The sequence below is a fragment of the Pan troglodytes genome, chromosome 12 (assembly GCF_028858775.2).
Source record: "Pan troglodytes isolate AG18354 chromosome 12, NHGRI_mPanTro3-v2.0_pri, whole genome shotgun sequence".
Taxonomy (NCBI): domain Eukaryota; kingdom Metazoa; phylum Chordata; class Mammalia; order Primates; family Hominidae; genus Pan; species Pan troglodytes.
In genome coordinates, this window is record NC_072410.2 from 88,882,927 (window position 1) to 88,907,549 (window position 24,623).

General features: G+C 38.4%; 1 long non-coding RNA gene across 2 annotated transcripts in view; it reads right to left on the reverse strand.

Moving 5' to 3' along the window:
• LOC107973427 (uncharacterized) overlaps positions 1–24,623 on the reverse strand; it is a 585,387-nt gene that overhangs the window by 525,357 nt on the left and 35,407 nt on the right. For both annotated transcript variants that reach the window (XR_010149159.1, XR_010149160.1), the window contains exons 2-3: positions 24,124–24,252; positions 6,893–7,018 (exon numbers count right to left, since the gene is read on the reverse strand). This is a non-coding gene — a long non-coding RNA (uncharacterized LOC107973427). The remainder of the gene's footprint in view (positions 1–6,892; positions 7,019–24,123; positions 24,253–24,623) is intronic.

Sequence of the window (24,623 nt, forward strand, 5' to 3'; positions counted from 1 at the left end):
TCCCTTTTCATTTGGCTCTCATTTTCTCTTGGCTCTCATTTTCTCTTGCCTGCCACCATGTAAGATGTGCTTTTCGTCCTCTGCCATGACTGTGAGGCCTCCCCAGCCATGTGGAACTGTGAGTCCATTAAATCTCTTTTTCTTTATAAATTACCCAGTCTCAGGTATGTCTTTATCAGTAGCATGAAAACAGACTAATACACTGGCCTTCTAGCCTCAGCCAAGCAAAAGGAGTGTGTCTTATGAATTTGGATGTGGGTGGGAAATGTGATAAGAAAATGAAAACCACGTAGAACATGGCCAGATTAGAAACAGCTATCCAAAGCTTGTTCACTCCTTTTGGAAAAATGGAAGTCAGGATGGGACAAATATTGATTTACCAGGAAAGTTCAAAAATAATCTTAAAAGACTATTACCTGTAGACTGTGGGTATCAGAAAGCTGTTAGATAAGAATGAGTGATCCCATTATAGTTCAAAATAATGGTTATCATGGACATATATTTCTGACTAATCAGAAACGTGTTGTTGTGTGAATGATGGGTGCAAATCTCTCATATGCTAAACAATATCTCCAGGAGAATAACAAAGTGTTATCTGGAATAAAAATTCAGGCAAATTTAACAAGTGCTCCTTAAGTGTATAGATCAAAGGAGCTCTGTATTGAATGTCAGGTTGAAACTTAAACAAGACACAAAAGTTAACAAGAATCTAGGTAATATAGCATAGTGGCTAAGAACAAAACCTTTGGAACTAAGCCATTCTCTGGGTTTCTAATCTTATTAATGATGTAAACCTGTGCTAGTGATCCACCCTCTCCAAAATTCAGGTTCTTCACCCATAAAACAAATAATATGATTCCAGGACCAAGAATAAAGGGATAACAAAACACTCAGTAATCAAGATAAATATATATATTTTATTATTTATTTATATAGCAAGATTATATATATATATGTCTTGCTCTGCCTCCCGGGTTCACACCATTCTCCTGCCTCAGCCTCCCAGTAGCTGGGACTACAGGTGCTCACCACCATGCCCGGCTAATTTTTTGTATTTTTAGTAGAGACGGGTTTTCACCATGTTAGCCAGGATGGTCTCCATCTACTGACCTCGTGGTCTACTCACCTCAGCCTCCCAAAGTGCTGGGATTACAGGCGTGAGCCACCGTGCCCAGCCTATAATATAATTTATATTAGAAGGCGATAAATCCTATGAGCAAAAAAAAATAATAATAAAGCAAAATGAGAGAGATTGGGAATCTGGGTGGGTGTGTGAGGGGGTTAAAATTTTAAATAAGATGGTTAGAGTAAACCTCACTGGAAAGGTGATATTTGAAGGAACTGAGGGAGTTAGCTATGCAGAAAAAGCATTCCAAGCAGGGCAAATCCTCTAATGAGGAATATACTTGGCATGTTCAAGAAACAATAAGGTCACTTGATTGGCATGAGAGTGAGCATGAACAACATAGGACATGAGAGCAGAAAGGTAATCGGGAAGGAGAATGAGAAATAGATGATGTAGGGCCTTGCAAATCATCATAAGAACTTTGTTTTTTGTTGGTGGTGGTGGTATTTGGAGATGGGGTCTTGCTCTGTCACCCAGGTTGAAGTGCAGTGATGTGCAATCATAGCTTACTACGGCTTCTAACTCGTGGGCTCCAGTGATCCTCCTGCCTGAGCCTCCTGAGAAGCTGGGACTATAGGCACTAGCCACCACACCCACCTCACTGTAAGAACTTTGGCTTTTACTTTGAGGAAAATGTTGAGAACAGGAATGATATGATCTGACTTGTGAATAAAGAGGATAACTCTGGCTGCTGTGTTTGGGGTGGTAGCAGATGCAGGTATTGAGAAATACACACAATCTGGATACATTTTGAAGGTAAATCCAACATATTTCCTAAGCAATTGTGTGCACAGTACCAAAGACAAACATTGAGAATACTCCCAAAGCTTTTGGCTCAAGCAAGTGGATGAATGGAGTGGCAATCAACTGAAATGAGGAAGGCTGAAGATGGAACACATGTGGGAAGGAATATTAGGAGTTTTGAGTATGTTAAGTTTGACATTTATTTAACATCCAAGCAGAGATGTCAGGTAGACAGTCGTCTGGAGTTCAGACTGATTTTAATGTTAATCTGTGAGTTAACTACATGTTCATGCACAATTTTTAAGTCATGAAGCAGATGAGATCATCACAACAGTAAGTTTAGATAGAGAATAGGACAGGAGCCTAGGAGTACTTGGGAATTAAAAATCAAAATATCTATAATTTAAATGAATAGAAATATCAAACATTTGTGAGCATATGGAACAATTGGAACTCTCTTAAATTGTTGATAGGAGAACACATTAGTACAGCCACTTTGGAAAAATGTTAGACAGCACCTATAAAACCTGAATATACATTTAATTTATGACCCCACTATTCCACTCCTAGGTAAAAAAACCCAACATTAATAAATGCTGTATTCAACAATAGACATCTATAAGAATGTTTATAGCATTTTTATTTGCATTATCCAAAAATTGAAAAGAAAAATCCACAAATATCTATCAACAGTAGAATGGATATGTGAATCACAGTATATTCACACAATGGAATACTACCCAACAATGAACAAGGAAGAACTATTGATGCATGAAACAACAAGTATAAATCTCACAGACATAATGTTGAGTGAAGGAAATCAGTCAAACAAGAACACATACTATATTGTTCTCTTAGTATTGTGTTCAAGAACAGGCAAAATTAGGCCATAATGACAGTGGTAAGAAGAGCAGGTAAACTTTGTACTGCCTAGGAAAGAACATGAGAGAGACACCCGGAATGTTGTAAATGTTCTACATCTTAATGTAGGTGGTGATTACATAAGTAGCATCTTAATACTTAAGCTATATACCCTCTGCTATGGCCAGGCGCGGTGGCTCACGCCTGTAATCCCAGCACTTTGGGAGGCTGAGACGGGTGGATCACTAGGTCAGGAGATCGAGACCATCCTGGCTAACATGGTGAAACCCCGTCTCTACTAAAAATACAAAAAAATTAGTCCGGCGTGGTGACGGGCGCCTGTAGTCCCAGCTACTCAGGAGGCTGAGGCAGGAGAATGGCATGAACCCGGGAGGCGGAGCTTGCAGTGAGCAGAGATTGCACCACTGCACTCCAGCCTGGGCGACAGAGTGAGACTCCGTCTCAAAAAAAAAAAAAAAAAGAAAGATATATACACTCTGCTGTATGTAAGTAATCCCTCAAGAAAACAAACAAACAAAAATCAGAAAAGGATGGCTCAGCAAACAAAACTAAAAAGACTTATCAATAAGGTGAGAGAAAAAAACAAGATTCTTGTACACTATAAGCCAAGAAAAGAAAGTGGAATAAAGATAAGGGAGTCATCTACTGCCAGATGTTGTGGATTAACATGAAGGCTGACAAATAGCCATTGGATTTAGCAGCGTAGGTCATTAGCAACTTTCATAAGAGTAGTTTGGTAGAGTGGTGAGCACAAAAGCTTGATTGGTATAGGTTTTTAGATTACAAATAAAGGAATTGAGTCAACAAAGGCAGATAGATGAGTCTTTTAGAATTTTGTTGAAAAGGTAAGCCAAAGAAATAGGGTGAAGGAAGTGTTGTTGCTTTTTCTTTTTTTTTTTTTTTTTTTTTTTTTTTTTTGAGACAGAATCTTGCTCTGTCTCCCAGGCTGGAGTGCAGTCTTGGCTCACTGCAACCTCCACCTCCTGGGTTCAAGCGATTCTCCTGCCTCAGCCTCCCAAGTAGCTGGGATTACAGGCACCTGCCATCATGCCCAGCTGATTTTTGTATTTTTGTAGAGACAGGGTTTCACCATATTGACCAGGCTGGTCTTGAACTCCTGGCCTCAGGTGATCTGCCCACCTTGACCTCCCACGGTGCTGGGATTACAGGCATGAGCCACCATGCTCAGCCTGCTTTTTTTAAGTGAGAAAAATATCTGCATTTTTATATACTATTGGAAATGATCTGGTAAAGAGGAAATAATTATAAATTAAGAAAGAAAAAGAATTATAGGAGAGTCCTTGAGAAGGTGAGAGAAGCTGACATCTAGTGTACATATGGAAAGAGTGGTTTTCTTCTTCCTTTTTTTTTTTTTTTTTTTGAGACAGAGTCTTGCTCTGTCGCCCAGGCTGGAGTGCAGTGGCGTGAATTTGGCTCACTGCAAGCTCCACCTCCCGGGTTCACACTATTCTCCTGCCTCACCCTCCCAAATAGCTGGGACTACAGGCACCCGCCATCCTGTCCGGCTAATTTTTTTTTGTATTTTTTAGTAGAGACGGGGTTTCACCATGTTAGCCAGGATGGTCTCGATCTCCTGACCTCGTGATCCACCTGCCTTGGCCTCCCAAAGTGTTGGGATTACAGGCGTAATCCACTGCGCCCAGCCAGGAGTGGTTTTCTATAAGAGTGTGGACACTACATTCACAGTAACGATGCAGAAATTAGTGTATGTCCATGTAGATGCTGGTAGATGAGTAGATGTAGTTATGGAGTGTGAGATGTTCTCTTCTGATTGCTTCAGTTCAATTTTTCCAGTAAAGTAAGAGCAAGGTCTTAATCTCAGAATGAAGATGTGCTAGGTTTGAGAAGAGAAGGAAAGGTATGAAATAGTATCTAAAGGGGCCAGGCATGGTGGCTCATGCCTGTAATCCCAGCACTTTGGGAGGCCGAGGCAGGTGGATCACTTGAGGCCAGGAGTTTGAGACCAGCCTGGACAACATGGCGAAACATTGTCGCTACTAAAAATACAAAAATTAGCTGGGCATGGTGGCACATACCTGTAATTCCAGCCGATAGGGGGGCTGAAGCAAGAGAATAGCTTGAGCCCAGGAGGCGGAGGTTGCAGTGAGCTGAGATCATGTTACTGCACTCCAGCCTCGGTGATAGAAGTGAAACCCTCATCTAAAGGAATGAGAGAATAATTGGACTAAAGAAATGTAGCATGACTGCCATGACTGCCAGGCAGCATTAAAAGCCAGTTTAGGATCCATGTCATGAATTTGATTTGAGGTCAGCTGGTATGGTTGAGTAAACAGAGTTGGAATTTAAGTCAGAGTTGTGGTTTCGCCAAGTAGAACAAGGTCGGTGAGGTCATGGCAGTGTTTACCTGGTCTGTGAGGTCCTAAGTGATCTGGATCAACTCTCTGAGTGGATTATCTACTCCAGCCACATTGGACTGGTCATCTTTCTGTTCTCAAAAGCACACACTCTCCCACTCTAAGGCCTTTGTGCTTATTATTTCTCTTACTTCAATCTGTCTTCCTCTGACTCAGAATCTTTCCTAATCCTGGGTCTCAGCTCTAAAGTTCTATTCCCAGAAGCGCCTTCCTAGACTACCTTCGCTCTAATCATATCACCTTCTTCATTTATTTTTAGCACTCATGAGTATCTAAAACATACTCAGCCCTTCATTTGCTCACTATCTGTCTCTTCCCTAATAGTAGAATGTAAGCTCTCAGAGCAAAGACTACAACTGTAATGTTCATTGCTGGATTCAATGCCTAGAACAACACCTGGGATGCATCAGGACAAAGATAACTGTTTCTTAATTGAATATATTAATTATGATTTTTTTCTTAAAGATATTATGATCTGGCTGGGGAATTAGAGATACATGCAAGTAAAATAAAATTTCTTTTTTTTTTTTTTTTGAGACGGAGTCTTACTCTGTTGCCCAGGCTGGAGTGCAGTGGCACAATCTCTGCTCACTGCAACCTCCACCGCCTGGTTTCATGCTATTCTCCTGCCTCAGCCTCCCTAATAGCTGGGACTACAGGTGCCCACCACCACACCCGTCTAAATTTTTTTATTTTTTAGTGGAGACAGGGTTTCACTATGTTAGCCAGGATGGTCTCGATCTCCTGACCTCGTGATGTGCCCACCTTGGACTCCCAAAGTGCTGGGATTCCAGGAATGAGCCACCGCACCCAGCTGTAAAATAAGATTTCTAAAGCTTCATTGCTCACCAGGGAATTCTTGTGTTGAAAAGCAGGGTCTAATCAGGAAATGCATGTTTACCCCAGGAATCCTAGAGATTCAATGCATTCTGTCCAGAACTTGTTTTATGCAACTTTCTAAAGAAAATTATAGGCTAGGCGTGGTGGCTCACGCCTGTAATTGCACTACTTTGGGAGGCCGAGGCGGGCAGATCACGAGGTCAGGAGATCGAGACCATCCTGACTAACACGGTGAAACACCGTCTCTACTAAAAAATAAAAAAAATTAGCCAGGCGTAGTGGCAAGCGCCTGTAGTCCTGGCTACTCCGGAGGCTGAGGCAGGAGAATGGTGTGAACCCGGGAGGCAGGGCTTGCAGTGAGCCAAGATTGCGCCACTACACTCCAGCCTGGGCGACAGAGCGAGACTCCATCTTAAAAAAGAAAAGAAAAGAAAATTATAACAGAATATTTAATATGATATCTCTCCCCCGCCCCAATCCATCTGAATAAAAACTAAGTGAATGTTAGAGCAGCTGTATTCAATATGCAAAATTATGATTATTCCTGCTCCAAGGCAAGTAAAAAGCAACACAATATTTTCCATTTTAAAAAAATGTATTTCATTTCAGAATATTCTTCCTACAGATTATTTTTTAAATGCCTTTAGTCATTTTCTTGTTCTCAGTTTTTCGCTCAAAAATTCTGTCATTTCTCTGATGTGTTCATTTTAGCTGCAAACACCTAATCAGAATTTTAAGGAGAATTAGTAGGTTGGCTAACTTTCAGAAAGAAATACTAGTGGTGTTTTCAACAGGCCGGCAGGATGTCTCCAATTACAAAGACGGAGGAAATAAAAACAACAGGATGGTAAAATCCATTGAGGGACAGATTGCATTTTATAGGAAGAGATGTAACTTCATTTACCTTCTGTCTTTATGTCTTGCAAATGTGCTCAGCACTCCTACATCCCATGGGTCTCAGCGTCAATATTTATGTGCTGGAATGCTTCATTGCCTCATAAACCAAGAGGTAACTGAGTATTTTCACTCTCTGGGGAAAAAAAAAAATGTGTTATACTAGGTAGTTTCCAACAGCTCCACTTCTCACTCATACTTTTATGCATTGACTTGCAAGAAGACACAAAGCTAGATAAACGAGAAGCGTTGATCTTTTTCTTCTTGCTCCTTGAATTAGACGTTAACCATTTCTAATTTCTTGTTAAACGTTATTCAGCTCCAACCAAAATTTCAGTCATGGATAACCTGGGGTAAAGGCTTGTAGCTTTTTTAAATTTTGTTTTAATGTAAATTTCAAAAGTCTTTACTGGGGGAAGTCCTAGTACCTTAAACAGCAAATTCAGATTCAAAGTTGATGTCCTTCCAAAAAGAAACACAGAGGACTTCTAAATAAATGATCCCTAAAAGACTTTTAAAAATATCGACAAACATTGCATTCAATATCCAGAAACAGTGAGTATTTCTCAAGGGAGCATCACTCACCTCATGAAGAGTCCTCATGTGGAGTCCCAGATTACAAGCCTCCTTTCTCAATTCCAGAGGGTTCTCAGTCTTTGAGTATCATACATCCAAGTTACCTGGATGCTTACCCTCTGGTTTCTGCTCCAAAGCCCTTCATTCCATCAATATTTTTCATCTGTATTAAATTTGAGAGCAGAATCCAGGCTCCTGACAGGGATGAGCTCATACATCTAATAGGTGGTCATGTCGTCTACCAACCAAACCAGTCTCTCAATAAATAAGCTGTTTTCCATATTGTGTTCTACAGACTTGTATTCTATGGGATGTTTTCTCTCCCTCTGTCTCCCTATCTGTCTCCCCACTTCCTTCTTTTCTCTCTTCCTCTCTTTTATACAAACACACACACACACACAAAGGAGTTTGTAATGAAATAAGCTTGAAAGATGTAGACTTAAAATAGTTCTATTTATTAGATGATATCTCAAAGCATATATGTTAATATGCATTATGGATCTCCAAAAAAGTGATACAGGAGGTAATGTTTTCCAAATATACTTGAGCACGGATCATTTTTTTCAAGGAATGTTCTTTATTGTCACAACAATTATTTCTTGAGCTACTACTATATGTCCTCTGTTGATTTTCCTAAGTGCATACGAAGATACATAAGACAGATTTCCTGCCCTAAAGAAGCTTATAATTCAATGAACATACCACATTCTCCACAACTGTGCTCTCTAGAAAGGTAGCCACCACCCACATGTGGCTATTTTAGTAAACAAATAACATTAAAAACTCTCAGTTCTTTTGTCCCACTAGTCACATTGCAAGTTCTTAATGACCACATACTGGCTACTGCTGCCATACTGGATGGTGCAGGTATACAACATTTCCTTATTTCCATTGCAGATATTCTATTGGACAGAGGTGCTCTAAGCACTACCTTATTTGTATTAATCATACACTAATAAGCATGACATTTCACTTTTTATATATTTTTTCCTTGAAAGACTACAAACTTTTTCAGATCTCATACAATCACAGTCATCTTCTTATTGCAGTTTTAAAAATTCACTCAGATTGGTAGAAATTATTTCTAGTTCTGTTAATTTATTCTTGCAGTGGGTTGTTTTGGACGTAATCTGTTACCGAATTTCAAGGGCATTGACATGAGTTTACAATCAGACCAACTCTATGGTTGGTCTAATCTGATCTGATTTTACAGATCCTAAAATCAGAGATTTCAGAGTCTGCAAAAGCATCTAGATGTTATTTAATCCTATTCTCCCAATTTTGTAAAGTAGCGATTAAAGCTCAGAGTCATTAGGAACTCACACTGGTTTACAAAGATGTTAAGTAGCAGGGCCCCTTGGATTCATCCAAGTAAAATTTAGTGGCTGTATACAACTCCCTAAGCCCTATATATTGTCCTCAGAAGGAATAAATTGTGGCATAGCACACTGCTGGCTAACAAGTACACCTGCACAAAGACAGGATTTTTCTGTTGATATTCCTATGCTAATGTAAAATGGAGCTCATCTCCATGAGATTATTATCATAGGCATTAACTTTTACTGAAACTGTGAGTATCATAAATGATAAGCCTTATAGAGAAATATTTGCTCAATTACAAAGTGTGTGTGCATAGGGTGTTTACACGTGTGCACTTGGATGCATATGTGTGCAGAATCAGGAGAAAGGATGTGTTTTTTTTAACTTTTATTTTAAGTTCAGGGGTACATATGCAGATTTGTTACAGAGGTAAACTTGTGTCATGGGAATTTGTTGTACAGATTATTTCATCACCCAGGTATTAAGCCTAGTACCCATTAGTTATTTTTCCTGATCCTCTCTGTTCTCTCCCACCCTCCACCCTCTGACAGGCCCCAGTGTCTATTGTTCCCCTCTATGTGTCCATGTGTTCTCATCATTTAGCTCTCAGTTATAAGTGAGAACATGTGGTATTTGGTTTTCTGTTCCTGCATTAGTTTGCTTCCTGCTCCATCCATGTCCCTCCAAAGAACAGGATCTAGTTCTTTTTTATGGCTGCATAGTATTCCATGGGGTATAGGTACCACATTTTCTTTATCCAGTCTATCATAAATGGGCACTTAGGTTGATTCCGTGTCTTTGCTAGTGTGAATAGTGCTGCAATGAATATATGAGTGCATGTGTCTTCATAATGGAACAATTTCTATTCCTTTGAATATATACCCAATAATGGGATTGCTGGGTCAAATGGTATTTCTGTCTTAAGGAAATCCAGCAGCACATCAAAAAGCTTATCTAGGCCAGGTGCAGTGGATCACACCTGTAATCCCAACACTCTGGGAGGCTGAGGCAGGCTTATCACAAGGTAAAGAGATTGAGACCATTCTGGCCAACATGGTGAAACCCCGTCTGTACTAAAAATACAAAAATTAGCTGAGTGTGGTGGCATGCACCTGTAGTCCCAGTTAGGAGGCTGAGACAGGAAAATTGCTTCAACCTGGGAGGCAGGGGTTGCAGTGAGCTGAGATCATGCCACTACACTCCAGCCTGGCGACAGAGTGAGACTCCATCTCAAAAAAAAAAAAAAAAAAAAAAGGCTTATCCATCACAATCAAGTAGGCTTTATCCCTGGAATACAAGGTTGATTTAACATATACAAATGAATAAATATCATTAATCACAAACAAAACTAATGAGTTTTTGTTGTTGTTGTTGTTGTTTTGTTTGTTTGTTTGTTTTGAAGCAGAGTCTCACTCTGTTGCCCAGGCTGGAGTGCAGTGGTACAATCATGGCTTACTACAGCCTTGACCTTCGGACCTAGGCTCAAGCAATCCTCCCACCTCAGCCTCCTGAGCAGATGGGACTACAGGCACATGCACCACCACGCCCAGCTAATTTTTGTTTTTCTGGTGGAGACAGGGTTTCACCATGTTGCCCAGGCTGGTCTTGAACTCCTGGGCTCAAGCAATTCAGTTGCCTTGGCCTCCCAAAGTGCTGGGATTATAGCCGCACTCTACTCCTCAGTACCAATTTTCTGTCTTAGTCCATTCATGTTGCTATGAAGAAATGTCTAGGCAGGGTGCGGTGTCTCACACCTGTAATCCCAGCAGTTTGGGAGGCCGGGGCAGGCGGATCACTTGAGGTCAGGAGTTCAAGACTAGCCTGGCGAACATGATGAAGCCCCATCTCTACTAAAAATACAAAAAAGTAGCTGGGCGTGGTGGTGGGCACCTGTAATCCCAGCTACTCAGGAGGCTGAGGCAGGAGGATTGCTTGAACCCAGGAGGCAGAGGTGGCAGTGAGCTGAGATTGCACCATTGCACTGCAGCCTAGATGACAGAGTGAGACTTCATCTCAAAATATATATATATGTGTATATATATATGTATATATGTATATATATGTGTGTGTGTGTGTATATATATATATATATATATATATATATATATATATATCTGAGGCTGGGTAATTTATAAAGAAAAGGAGTTTATTTGGTTTACAGTTCTGCAGGCCGTGCAAGAAGCACAGTACCGGCAGCTGCTTCCGGGAAGGATTTCAGACTGCTGCCATTCCTGGTGGAAGGCAAAGGGGAGCTGGCATGTTCAGAAGTCACACGATGAGACAGCAGAAGCAGGGGGCGGTTAGTTCTAGACCCCTTTTAACAATCATTTTTCTAGGGAACTAATATAGCAAGAACTTACTCATTACCACAAGGATGGCACCAAGACATTCATGACGGATCCACCCCCATAACCCAAACTCCTTCCATTAGACCCCCAACCTCCAACATTGGGAATCAAATTTCAACATGATATTTTGAGGGGACAAATATCCAAACAATATCAGATGAATATGTTTTTAAAAGAAGCAAGACATTTGGCAAGTCTGCCTCAATTTTTTGACAGATGGAAAGTGTCTTTCATCTTAGCAATACCATATAAATGTAGTATAGTCTCTGGACAGTTGAAATTATGTGTTCTGTTGATGAGATTTATGAGATGGCTGCCCAGAAAAATAACAAAAAGCAGAAGAGCCTCAAGGGGCACATCTGGAAATTGAGTTGCATGCATTGAAGAATACAGAAATACTTCTGGGGACTTAAAAATTGAACACTAACAATTATTGAGTTTTTTTTACCTTAAAGCAGACACCTGTGCAAAGTGAATTTTTACATAAAACTTAAGGTTATTGGCTAGTAAATACTACTGTAAATAAAGAAATCTTTTCAGCCTCTTTGATCCAGAAGAAAAAGAGGTGAAAGACCCCTTTCATATAAAAGGGCTATGGATTAACTTAGAGAGTTTTAAAACCCATCTTCCTTGACATATATGAAACTTGCGGCCCCAAGAAAGAAGCAGCTGCTGATATCGGATTGCGTGCCCATCCATGTTCCTTTCATTTCCCAGGGTAAGCATAGATCTCCAAGTCAGCAAAATGAGGAACTCTGCTCTCACATCCAGTTTCTAGAGCTGAGTGGAAAGACAGAAATGGGGTCTCTGTGGAAAAATCAGGAAAATTATAGAAAACATACAAATAAAATTTTATTGCTCTCCATCAGTGCAAGTTCATTTCAAGATTGAGTTATAATAAGAGATTATTTTGTAGAGTTCCAGAGTTGAACAAATACTTCAAAATCACACAAAAAAAGGTAAAAAAAATAGCTAAGAACATGAGTTCTGGAGTCATACAGACTTGGCTTTTTTCCTGGTTCTAAGATGTCTCCATTTTGCTTTCAGATAGATGAAGTCAACAGGGTTAAAGACAGGCCCATAAAAATATCTCAAAAATTTATCCATGCTCTTTTCCCCTTCTAATTCAGTGGGATGGATATATCTGCAGCAGCCATGGAAACGAGGTGTTATATTGGCACAGTCCTGATCTGCTGAAGGCCCTGAATAATGGCAGAGCCTCCATCGATGGGCATTCCTGAATGACCACAAGAAGAAAACCTCGCTGGTGACATGCTCACCTGCCAGAGAGAGCTACAAGCACAAGAAACAAATTCCTATTACTGCAAGCCATTTTATATGTAGGTCTACATGTTACAGCTGTCAGCATTACCCAACAAAGACACACCCATTTGCATGTGTCCCTAAGTCCAGGAGAATGTTTTCCAAGCTCTCTAAGACTTACGTGTGACATTTTAGGTGTTTTGCAGTTCTTCATTTAAAGTTTTGCAATTCCTGCAAAAGCAAAGCTTCCTTTTACCTATGATGTGTCATGGGGAACAATAAAGAGTGTAGGATCAGAGAATGACTAGAATTTTATTGATGACCCAAGGCAAAATAAAATTCAGCCTGCTGTTTTGCAGCAATATTAGATCTGCTGCTCTTTCAGCAGCAAAATCTTGTTTTGTCAGCAGCTATTGAGAGTGGATATGACTCAGAAGACACATAAAAGCATATATGTAAGTAACTAGCTATTATGTTTAGAAAATATTTTTTTGCAACTTAAATGCACTCTAACATTTCCTATTTTAAATAATCAAGACTGCCTTCAGAATGCAGAATCTCAAAAATATTATGCTTTTCTATTTATGTCCTAATTGAATAAGGCAGAAGAAAGTACAAGTCACACAAGGACATACAGAAAATCACAAATTTTAGGTATGAAAGGGAACTTTAAAGATCATTGAGCATAACAGCTTCATGCTATGGAAAAGGAAAGTAAGGCTTAAAAGGATTATGTGAACTTCGTAGTATCATTCCAACAGAGTTAGGACTAAAATTCTCAGTAATTATTTAAGTCTCAGTAATTATTTTTTTCTCAGTAATTCTCAGTAATTATTTAATTCATTTTTTGAAGAGAGCCCAGCTCCCAATGCTTTAGAATTATGGAATCTTGTTTGTTTTTGTGACATTATTCAACTTTTCTTCAAAAAGTGGTATTAGAATATCAAGATTTATTATATAATATTGAACTTGCAAGAGCAACAATTCTGAGATCCACCAGCATCTGGTACATAGGTGATGCTCAATAAATGTTGATTGGTTGATGTTATAACACTCAAGTTTCATGGCCTAAGGTAACCCTTTGCTACAGCCTCATAATCCAATGGTCTAGGACTTACATTTTTAAAGGTTTTGAAAAGACAAAGTGAAATTTAAATATTAAACATTTCTTGGGATTCAAATATGATTTTGTATGAATACAATGTAAGCTAATCACCACTTCTATTTTAAACATATACAAAAGATTTCTGGATCTGTCCATGACAAAAATCACAGGTATAGGATGTATTCTCATGGTAAAAATAAATAGATAACTAAACAAACTATGTAAAGTAACTGTTTTTAGATACTAGAAAATAGGCAATGTAGGCTGCTCATAAGAGAAGAGAAACATAGGAGGTGATTTTTGCATTTGCAAAAAGTATTCTACCTTTCCAAGATGCAGCTGTGGAAACCAAAGACTTCACTTTGTGGCAGAGGAAACAGAGCATAGAGATATGACTAACCAGGAAACAACAGAACAACATCTTTTAAGTGCTGAAAAACAAAAACCTGTCAACCTAGAATCCTATAGCCCAGGAAAATATTGTTCAAAATTGAGGGAGAAATAAGTTGATTTTCAGACAAATAACAACCAAAAAAGTGTCATTAGTAAATCCGCACTAAAGAATATTACAGATTACTAAAGAATATTGCAGAATATTACTATTAAGCCTTTAAGTTGAGGCTTAATAGTACCACAAATAAACATGGATCTATAGCAGAAGTTAGCAAATTATAAACTATAAGCCAAATCCAGCCATCTTTTATGTGGTCCATAAGGTAAGATAGTTTTAACATATTGAAATAATTAGAAAAATCAAAAGAATAATATTTTGAAAATTATGTAAATTTCAAAGTTTAGTGAAAATATATGAAATTTAAAGTTTGGTATTTACAAATAAAGTTTTATTGGAACTCAGCCATGCTCAATTGTTTATAAATTATCTATGGCTTATTTTACTCACATGAGCATAGATGAGTCATTATGACACAGATTGTATTGCCCGCAAAGCCTAAAATACTTATTAACTGGTATTTAAAAAAAAAAAAGTGGGTAGAATAAAGAGCACTGAAAATGGTGAATATATGAGAAAATATTTTAAAAATCTTTTATCATTTTTAAAATTTGTTTGAAAGTCTGTTTAAAGCAAAAATAATGGCAGTGAATTGTGGGTTTTAAACATACGTAGAAGTAAATATGTGACAACTACAGGAGCAATTATAGGAAAGAAGTAAATGGAATCACTGCAGTGTAAGGGTGTATTAGTCTGTTCTCATGCTGCTAATAAAGACATACCCGAGACTGTGTAATTCATAAAGGAAAGAGGCTTAATTGACTCACAGTTCAGCATGGCTGGTGAGGCCTCAGGAAACTCACAATCATGGCAGAAGGGGAAGCAAGCATGTCCTTCTTCACATGGTGGCAGCAAGGAGAAATGCAGAGCAAAGGCCGGGGGTAGAGGGATACCACTTATAAAACTATCAGGTCTCATGAGAACTCAACTCACTGTCACAAGAACAGCATGGATGTAACCACCCATGATTCAATTACCTCCCACTGGGTCGCCCTCACAACACAGTGGGGTTATGGGAACTACAGTTCCAGAAGAGATTTGGGTGGAGACACAGGCACACCATATTAAAGAGTCTTACATCATACACAAAGAGGTACGTCTTAGTCACTTAAGGCTGCTATTACAGATACCATACACTGGGTAACTAAGATAACAGACATTTATTTCTCACAATTCTGGAGTCTGGAAAGTCCAAGAAAAATGTGCTGGCCAACTCAGTCTCTGGGGAGGGCTCTCTTTCTAACTTGCAATGGACATCTTTTTATAAACAGACTGATTATATTTAAAAATTAGACAAAAAGTGCTTCAAGAAAAGGAATAATAGTAAAAACAAAGAGGAGCATATCACAATGTTTTAAAAAATCAAAGGATCTTGATGATGTGAAATGCACTGTTAAACAATTTTAAAATACTAAATGAAATTAATTGAAATTATATAGACCACTACTCAAAGCAATTGCATTCTTTTGATGTGCACAAGATAGACCATATGTTGGGTCAGAAAACATACCTTAATTTCAAATGATTGAAAACATACAGAGTACATTTTCTAACTAAAATACAATTATATTAGAAATCAGTAACAAAATTATATCTGGAATATCCCCAAATATTTGAAAATTTAACAACATAATTCTAAGTAAAACATGAGTAAAAGGAAAACATTACCAAAGCAAATAGAAATATTTTTACCTGAATAATGGAAATACAACAAATTAAACTTCATGGGTGGCCAGAAATTAGTCCCTATATAGCCAACTGATTTTTGCCAAAAGAATCAAGAACACGCAATGGGGAAAGGACAGTCTCTTCAATAAATGGTTCTGAAAAAACTAAATATATACATGCAAAAGAATGAAACTAGACCCCCCACCTCTTTCCCTATAGACAAATCAACTCAAAATGGATCAAAGACCTGAACTTAAGACCCCATACTATAAACTACCAGAAGAAAACATAGGGGAAATGCTTCAGGACATTGGTCTGAGAAAAGATTTTATAAAGAAGACCACAAACTCACAGGCAACAAAAGCAACAACAAACACATGAGATTATATCAAACAAAAAAGTTTTCGCACAACAAAAGAAACAATCAGAGTGAAGAGGCAACCTACAGAATGGGAGAAAATATTTGCAAATTCTCCATCAAATAGGTGATTAATATCCAGAATATATAAGAAATTCAAACATCTCAACAGCAAAAAACAATCTGATTTTTAAATGGGTAAATAATATGAACAGACATTTCTCCAAAAAAAAGACATACAAATAGTCAACAAATATATGAAAAAAATGCTCAATATCATTAATCACCAGGGAAATGCAAATCAAAACCACAACGAGGTATCATCTCACCCCAGTTAGGATGGCTATTATCAAAAAGACAAAAAATAACAAATGCTGAAAAGGGAACTCATACACTCTCGGTAGGAATGTAAAGTAGTATGGTTACAATGGAGAACAGTACAGAGGCTCATCAAAATACTGCCAATAGAACTTCCATAAGATCCAGCAGTACCACTGCTGGCCATTTATCCAAAGAATAGGAAAATCAGTATCTAGATGACACATCTGCATTCCCATGTTTGTTGCAGCATTGTTCACAATAGCCAATATGTGAAATCAACTTAGGTGTCTAACAACAGATGAATGAGTTTTTAAAATGTGGTATATACACACAATGGAATACTATTTGGACATTAAAAAAAAATAAATCCTGTCATTCACAGAACATGGTTGAAACTGGAGGACATTATGTTCAGTGAAATGAGCCAGGAACAGGAAGTTAAACACCGCATATTCTCACCCGTATGTGAAAGCTAAAAAATGTTCATGTCATAGAAGTAAAAAGTAGAACAGAAGATACCGGAGGCGGGGAAGAATAGAGGTAAGGGGGTTACAGGGAGAGATTTGTTAGAGGATACAAAATTACAGCTAGATAGAAAGAATAAGTTATAGTGTTCTATAGCACTGTAGAATGACCAAAGTTAATAATTCATAAATTCAAATAGCTAGAAGGAAGATATTGCATGTTCCCAACATGAAGAAATCATAAATGATCGAGATAATGAATATGCCAATTACCCTGATCTGATTGCTATACATTATATATATATATCAAAACACCACTATGTACCCTATAAATATGTACAATTATATGTTAATTTTAATATAAAGAAAAATACCATAAAATATAAATTAATTTTTAAAATAAACTTAGTGTGTTACAACTAAAGCAATCCTTAAAGGAAAATATATATCTTGAGATGCTTACATTAGAGAAAAAGCAAAGTTAAAATTAATAATCCAGGTTCATTTTAAGAAACTAGTAAAATAATGGGGTGGGGGGAGGGGGGAGGGATAGCATTAGGAGATATAGCTAATGCTAAATGACGAGTTAATGGGTGCAGCACACCAACATGGCACATGTATACATATCTAACAAACCTGCATGTTGTGCACATGTACCCAAAAACTTAAATTATAATAATAATAAAATTAAAAAAAGAAGCTAGTAAAATAAGAGCAAAATAAACCCAAAGTAAGTAGAAAGCAGAAAATAAAAAACTAAGCGTGGAAATCAATGAAATATAAAGTGCACAAACAAAAGAGAAAAATCAATGAAACTGAAATTCACTGGTAAATATCATCAAACATTTGAGGAAGAAGTAACTATAATCCTCCCATCTTAAATAAATGTTTTCCTAAAATATAAATAGTCCAAACATTCCAATTAAAAGGTAGACATGTCAGACTGTATAAAATATAAGACCCAACTATATACTGTCAGAAGGAAGGAAGGAAGGAAGGAAGGAAGGAAGGAAGGAAGGAAGGCAGGCAGGCAGGCAGGAAAGAAGGAAGGAAGGAAGGAAGGAAGGAAGGAAGGGAGGTAGGGGGGGAGGGAGGGAGGGATATTTCCAGCATATTTCCAGAGCCCCAAAGTGTGGTGAAGGTTGTAAATGCAACCTTCACCCAGATCCACATAGGGCATCCTTGTTAACAGGCAAAAGAGCAGCAAGATGGGCATGAAGCTGACCCAAGATCCTGCTCATGATCTTGTGGAATTGCCCAAAAGCAGAATTGAGGGAGGCAGGGAGGGAGGGGAGGGGAGGGAAGGGGAGGTGAGAAAGAAGGGAAGAAGGCAGGCAGGCTACAAATATAAAGACATATTAAAAAATATACAGACATGTTGAAAGTAAGTTTGTGGAAAAATATGTGCCAGGCAAATATTAATCATAAAGCTGATGTGGTTACATTAATACTAGATAAAGTAGACTTTAAATGAAGATATATTACCAAGGATAAAGATAAAAGAATCATAATGATAAAGGAGTTAATCAAGAAGGCATAAAAACCCTAAATGTGAGCGTACCTAAAAATAGAACTTAAAAATAAATTAAAAACTACAGATTTTATGGAGTACAAATAAATTTGTAATTATAATTGAAGATTTCAAAAACTTATTTCTCAGTAATTGATAGAACAAGTACATAGAAAATTAGTAATCATATAGAAAAATAACTATAATTTGACATTCAAAGAATACCCCAACAGTAGCATACCATTCTTTTAAAATACAGATGGCATATTAACCAAGACAGTCCATATGCTGGGCCTTAAATTAAAAATTTATTTAAAAAATAAAGTTTATGTTAATTTTCCTTCTTATTAAAAAGAAAATAGTTTTGAAAGAAGCCTCTCTCAATAGGCTTAAGAAAGCCTTCATCAGAAGACGAAATCCAGCTAAAATTATCAAATGGATTTTTAAAATTATTATTTTCTTTTCCTTTTCCAGGTTATTTTACAAACTGTGTGATATCCCACAATTTATGAAAGAAGCCTCTCAGTGAGGGAAATGTTTCCAACCAATAAATCAAAAGATAAATGATCAAAACTCAAATCCTCTGAAAACCAGTTGCAGGCATTGTTTTCATGTTATATCAAAAGCAATAAATAATAAAACGTCCTAACATATTTTTCATATCACTGAAATATTTTAAGGAAATTTTATCAGTCATTTCAAAGTAAAGAAGGGTTCTGGTAAGGCAAACTGTTTTCTACTTCAAATATTATTTATGAATACAACTCAAGGTAGTTTTTCATGTTGTACACGGAGCTCTGCAGAAAGTATTTCCGTATAAGGTAGATAGCAATCTATCAAAATAAACCTGGTCAGGCTGTGACATAAATGCATATAAGGCTATCTAGGTATACGACCCTGTTTTTTCACTAATCCAATGATGGTAGGGTGCTTCTAAATGTTTCTTAAGTATGTATGGTTCGGTTTGGTTTGGTTCTTGTTTTTATTTTAATGTAGAAGGCTTCTGGCATTGACATTTAGTCTTGGATTGAGATAGGAAAGAATGAGGATAGTTTTAGATGTTCAAGAGGTATTGAAAAGGTATTGGTTAGCAAGATAATTGAGATGAGATTGTTAAGGGACCCAGAGAACCAGAGAAAAGGCAGGAGGGGTGAAGGAATCAAGACACTGGCATCTGTATAGAGGCTAGGAAATGATTTGGGCGCAGTAAGTATGCTAAGACTAAATCAGATCCTAGAAGAGGCTTCATACTCATATAACAAGTAAGAGAAGTTTAACGATCACGACAGAATGCAAAGAAGTAGAAAACAGGTGAAGAAAATAAGTTGTGCAGATCAAGCTCCACACCCATAATTTGCATAGAACTAGAGATCAAAACATAGAATGTAGGTTTCAGGTATTCAGGAAGGAACCTCGGATGACAGGTCAGAAAGGCCCAGAGTTATACATGAGTCAGGGTTCAAAAACCCACCCAAAGTAACTACATCTCAGCAAGCAGCACTCCCAGAAATTAGATCAGCTGAGATCCTATAGAATGGAATTATTGAGTTCCCACCTTGGGGATGTAAATATAATCATTGCACCGATAAGAATATGCCATTGTTAGGCATGTGAAGCTTCACCCAGATCCACATATGGGCATCCTGGTTAACAGGAAAAGAGCAGCAAGATGGGCATGAAGCTGACCCAAGATCCTGCTCATGATCTTGTGGAATTGCCCAAAAGCAGAACTGAGACCAAGCAAAAGAAAGCACTCTGGTAAGCAGGCTCATCTACTGGGAGCAAAGGTGAGTCAAGAAAGGACCAGATCACTTCCACCTCCGAGACTGGGTTTTTCAATGAGTTTTAAGGAAACGTTATATTTTTTAAATACTTTTTATGATTCAGGTATTTATACATAGCAATAGTGCTAATAATCAAATGCCGACGCAAGAATTGCTGAAGCAAAACCCATTGGCTGATATTCTGATAACCCTATGAGTGCAAACTTAAATACATAAAAGGCCATTTCATTTTCTATAGCTCTACCATACTAGTAATAGGAATTTATGATATGGAACGCTATTGTCTATTCTTTCCTCTGCAATAAAAGCAGTTAAAAAATGTTATCTCCAGATTTCATGAAGAATTGGTTTTCATGGAATCACAAAACTTTCCAAATTGAAAATCTCTGCAGAGAAAGTAAGCATTGCTAGACTTAACAGACCATGCAAAAAACAGACAGGGCTCACACACAATGATTAAGGATAATCTGCATTGGAGTGACAGGGGCAGACCAGGCCACTGCCCTCAACCCTGCCTTTGCTACCTCTGCATATCTGTTTGAGTGACTTCATTGAGAACTCACTCCCTAAGACCAAACAGAGGAAATATGAGCTTAAATGTTTAATTACTCAGCTTCTTTTCCTCCCCTTTCTCATTGCCTTTTTTCCATTACAAGGTTTCTGGGCTTCTCTCTAGGTTCCTCTCCCCTAGAATGAGTTCTAGAAAATTCTCATTCCTAGCCCTCTAAACCCCAGCTGAGGATGTGGATATGTCTTGCTAGAGTTCTTCCCAAAAGTTGGATCCTGCCCCAAATCCAGGGATTAGTTCTGCAGTTTCGCACAGTTTTGCTGCCTTCCCAAAGACAAATATTGACCATTCTCTGTGTGACACAGTTGCCCCAACTAGATGCCTTTATACTAACTGTTGCTTCCTGTACCCATTGACCTCTACCCCATCACTAGTCTTTTTGTTTGTTTATTTGTTTGTTTGTTTGTTTGTTTGAGACGGAGTCTGGCTCTGTCACCCAGGCTGGAGTGTAGTGGCACGATCTCAGCTCACTGCAAGCTCCGCCTCCCAGGTTCACACCATTTTCCTACCTCAGCATCCCGAGTAGCTGGGACTACAGGCACCTGCCACCACGCCAGGCTAATTTTTGTATTTTTAGTAGAGATGGGGTTTCACTGTGTTAGCCAGGATGGTCTCCATCTCCTGACCTCGTGATCCTCCCACCTCGGCCTCCCAAAGTGTTGGGATTACAGGCATGAGCCACTGCGCCAGGCCCAATTTACTCTCTTAGTAAAGGTAACATCCCAATCCCCACCAGTATGCAATATACCTATGGAATAAACACATACATGTACCTCCAAATCTAAAAATCGAATTTAAATTTTTTTTTAAAAGTAACAATATTAATGGAATAGTTTCTAGCATCAAGATCCAAAGCCATGGGCTAAGTGAAAAGAAAGTTCCTAATCCAACCCGCTTGTGATTTCCTGATCTTTCAGATATATTTATGAGAAAAATAGAGGCTATAGAAGAGACGCTGAGAATAATTTGTCTCTCTTACAAACCGCTGACCAAGTATTTCAGACTGTATAGTGGAGGGCCAAGTTTCAGTATAGGGTGAAATAGAAACCACCTATGGCCAATGGTGAAACAAATGAATTACAAAGTCACTTCGCTGTCACTTCCTTCAGGTGTAAAATCAGGAAGTTGGGTTAGGTCATCTCTGAGGCCACCTTAAGCTCTAAAAATCTATTATCTGTACAGAGTAGCGCCACTTACATTGACATTTAATGTTAAACCTACAAAAGCTTATTGACAAGAGGATGTACTTTTGTGGAAACTGATATGGAATCGGTGAGTATAAAATGCAAAGTTTTAAAAGAAGGTGGAAGGCACATACTTCACAATTGACATGGCATAACTTAAGCTTAATAATTTGTGGAGTACCCACAAGGTCTGAATAATAAGATACTTAAATCCACAGAGTATTTGACAAATTTACATTCAAATTCATAACCATTTGTTTATAAGCATATTTCCAGAGCCCCAAAGTGTGGTGAAGGTTGTAAATGAAGTTATAGAGGAATGCACTATTTATTATCATTGAGAAAATGATATCACAGAACAAGAGATACAAACTGTCTTTCATCATTTTAAAATCTATGACCATAAAGGCAACTGGGCAGTGCTGGAACAGAATGCTCCATCTCCCTGGTCACAACTAAATAGCTCCAATTTCCAGTCATTCATGTTTTCAGGGATATGGTTCTCCTTTTCAAAATGTCCTAATAGTTTTAAATGGCTTGTTGTCAGTATAAATACCTAATGTGTTTTTCTATTCAGATTACTTCATTATGGAATAATGTACATCAATTTCATGCATAATTTGCACTTTTGTCACTGAAACATTATCATTAAATGTTGATTCATGAAGCAAAAAATAATATTTTTTAGTCAAGCTCAGGCCCATGATTATTGGGCCAGTGGGAGCTGAGAATTCTGCAGAGATCACACAGCTTCCCCCAAGGAAACTTCTCTTCCCCATATAACTCTCCACTCTGCCTGCTTGTTGCTGCTTGCAGAAGAATATCTAGACATAAAAGCTTGCTCCTTTCCTTGTAGGAACAGAAGCTTCACTCTATATAACAGGGCTTGGCAAACTGTGAAAGGGCCACATATATCTCACTGCCTGTTCTGGTACAACTTTCAAGCTAAGAATGGTTATGACATTTTTAAATGGTTGACAAAAAATATGTATCAAGACCTGTGGAAACTATATGAAACCCAGATTTCAGTGTCCAATAAATAAAGTTTGGAACTGTCTCAGACTCGTTTGTTTACATATTGTCTATCAATGCTTTCATGCTATAATGTAAAGTCAGCAAGTTGTAAGAGACCATATAGCCCATAAGCTCTTTACCACCTGGCTCTTTAGGGTCAAAGATTGCCCATCCCTTCCCTAGAACATCCAGGAAGTTCCCTTGCTGTGCCGTACACAGAACAACAATATTCGACCCAGCAAAAGTCTTCTGCTTCTCATGCCTGATGGCAATGTCAAATTTTGAAGTCAACACTTTGCTTTAATAACAGAAGTCCTCTACAAAAATACTTATTTTTCCCTAAGACTTCTGCCTCTGTTATCCATGCTTAGTCATTTGCTTAAAACCAATGTCTCTACTTCTGTCCCTGTTCCCATCTTTGCCAGGAGCCCACCACACTGATTCTACCATTTAAGTAATCCTTCTGTTCTTTGTCCCAAACCCAACTAGATTTTGTCATAGCATTTAATCCTGCAGTGAAGATTTGTTTTCTATTGGTCTGTGTCTGCAGAAAGAAGCAAATTGTTTACTTTCAGAAATACATGAATTCTCTCATGCCAGTAGGAGGGAGAGTTTCACAAGGAACTAACATTTGAATTTTAAGCCAAGCAATTTGAAGGAGGATGGGGAAACACACACAGTTTATATTTACTAGTCTGTCATTGACACATCTGATTCAAAGTGACCACATAAAAAGTCCTTTATTAGTCCTATTTCCTTGTCACTATGAGAGATGTTTGAGTGTCATTTGAATCCCAATTTTTTTTTTTTTTTTGAGACGGCGTCTTGCTCTGTCGCCAGGCTGGAGTGCAATGGCACGATCTCGGCTCACTGTAATCTCTGCCTCCTGGGTTCAAGAGTTTCTCCTGCCTCAGCCTCCCGAGTAGCTGGGATTACAGGCGCGGGCCACCATGCCCAGCTAATTTTTGTATTTTTAGTAGAGACGGGGTCTCACCATGTTGGCCAGGATGGTCTCAATCTCTTGACCTCATGATCTGCCCGTCTTGGCCTCCCAGAGTGCTGGGATTACAGGCGTGAGCTACCGCACGTGGCCAAAAGTGATTTTAAGCATCAGCATTTTATCGCACAGAATTGCAGGTCAGAAGTCTGAAATCAAGGTGTTCACAGAACCACACTCCTCCAGATCCTCTAGAAGAGATTCCGTTTCTTGCCTCTTCCGGCTCCTGATAGTTGTTGGTTTTCCTTACCTGATGGTCGCATCACTCCAGCCTCTTCTTTTGTCTTCACCTGGTCTCCTCTCTGTGTCTGTGTCTTCTGCCACTGGATTTAGGGCCCACTTTGGTAATCCAGGATGACCTCAAGATTCTTCATTATACCTGCAAAGACCATTTTTGCAAATGAGATCATATTCACCGTTCTGGGAATGTATACCTGGACATATCTTTTAGGGGGCACTATTCAATATACTGCATGTAGCAAGAGAATACTAGCGCATGTATCATCTCATCCAAGTCTTCAAGAGCCTTGACAGTTACTGTTATTTCTCACATAAGAAAACCGTAGTGATAAAAGTCAAAAGCTAACATTTAAAACTCGGTCTGTCAGCCGGGTGCAGTGGCTCACGCCTGTAATCCCAGCACTTTGGGAGGCCAAGACAGGCGGATCACGAGGTCAGGATATCGAGAACATCCTGGCTAACACAGTGAAACCCCGTCTCTACTAAAAATACAAAAAATTAGCTGGGCGT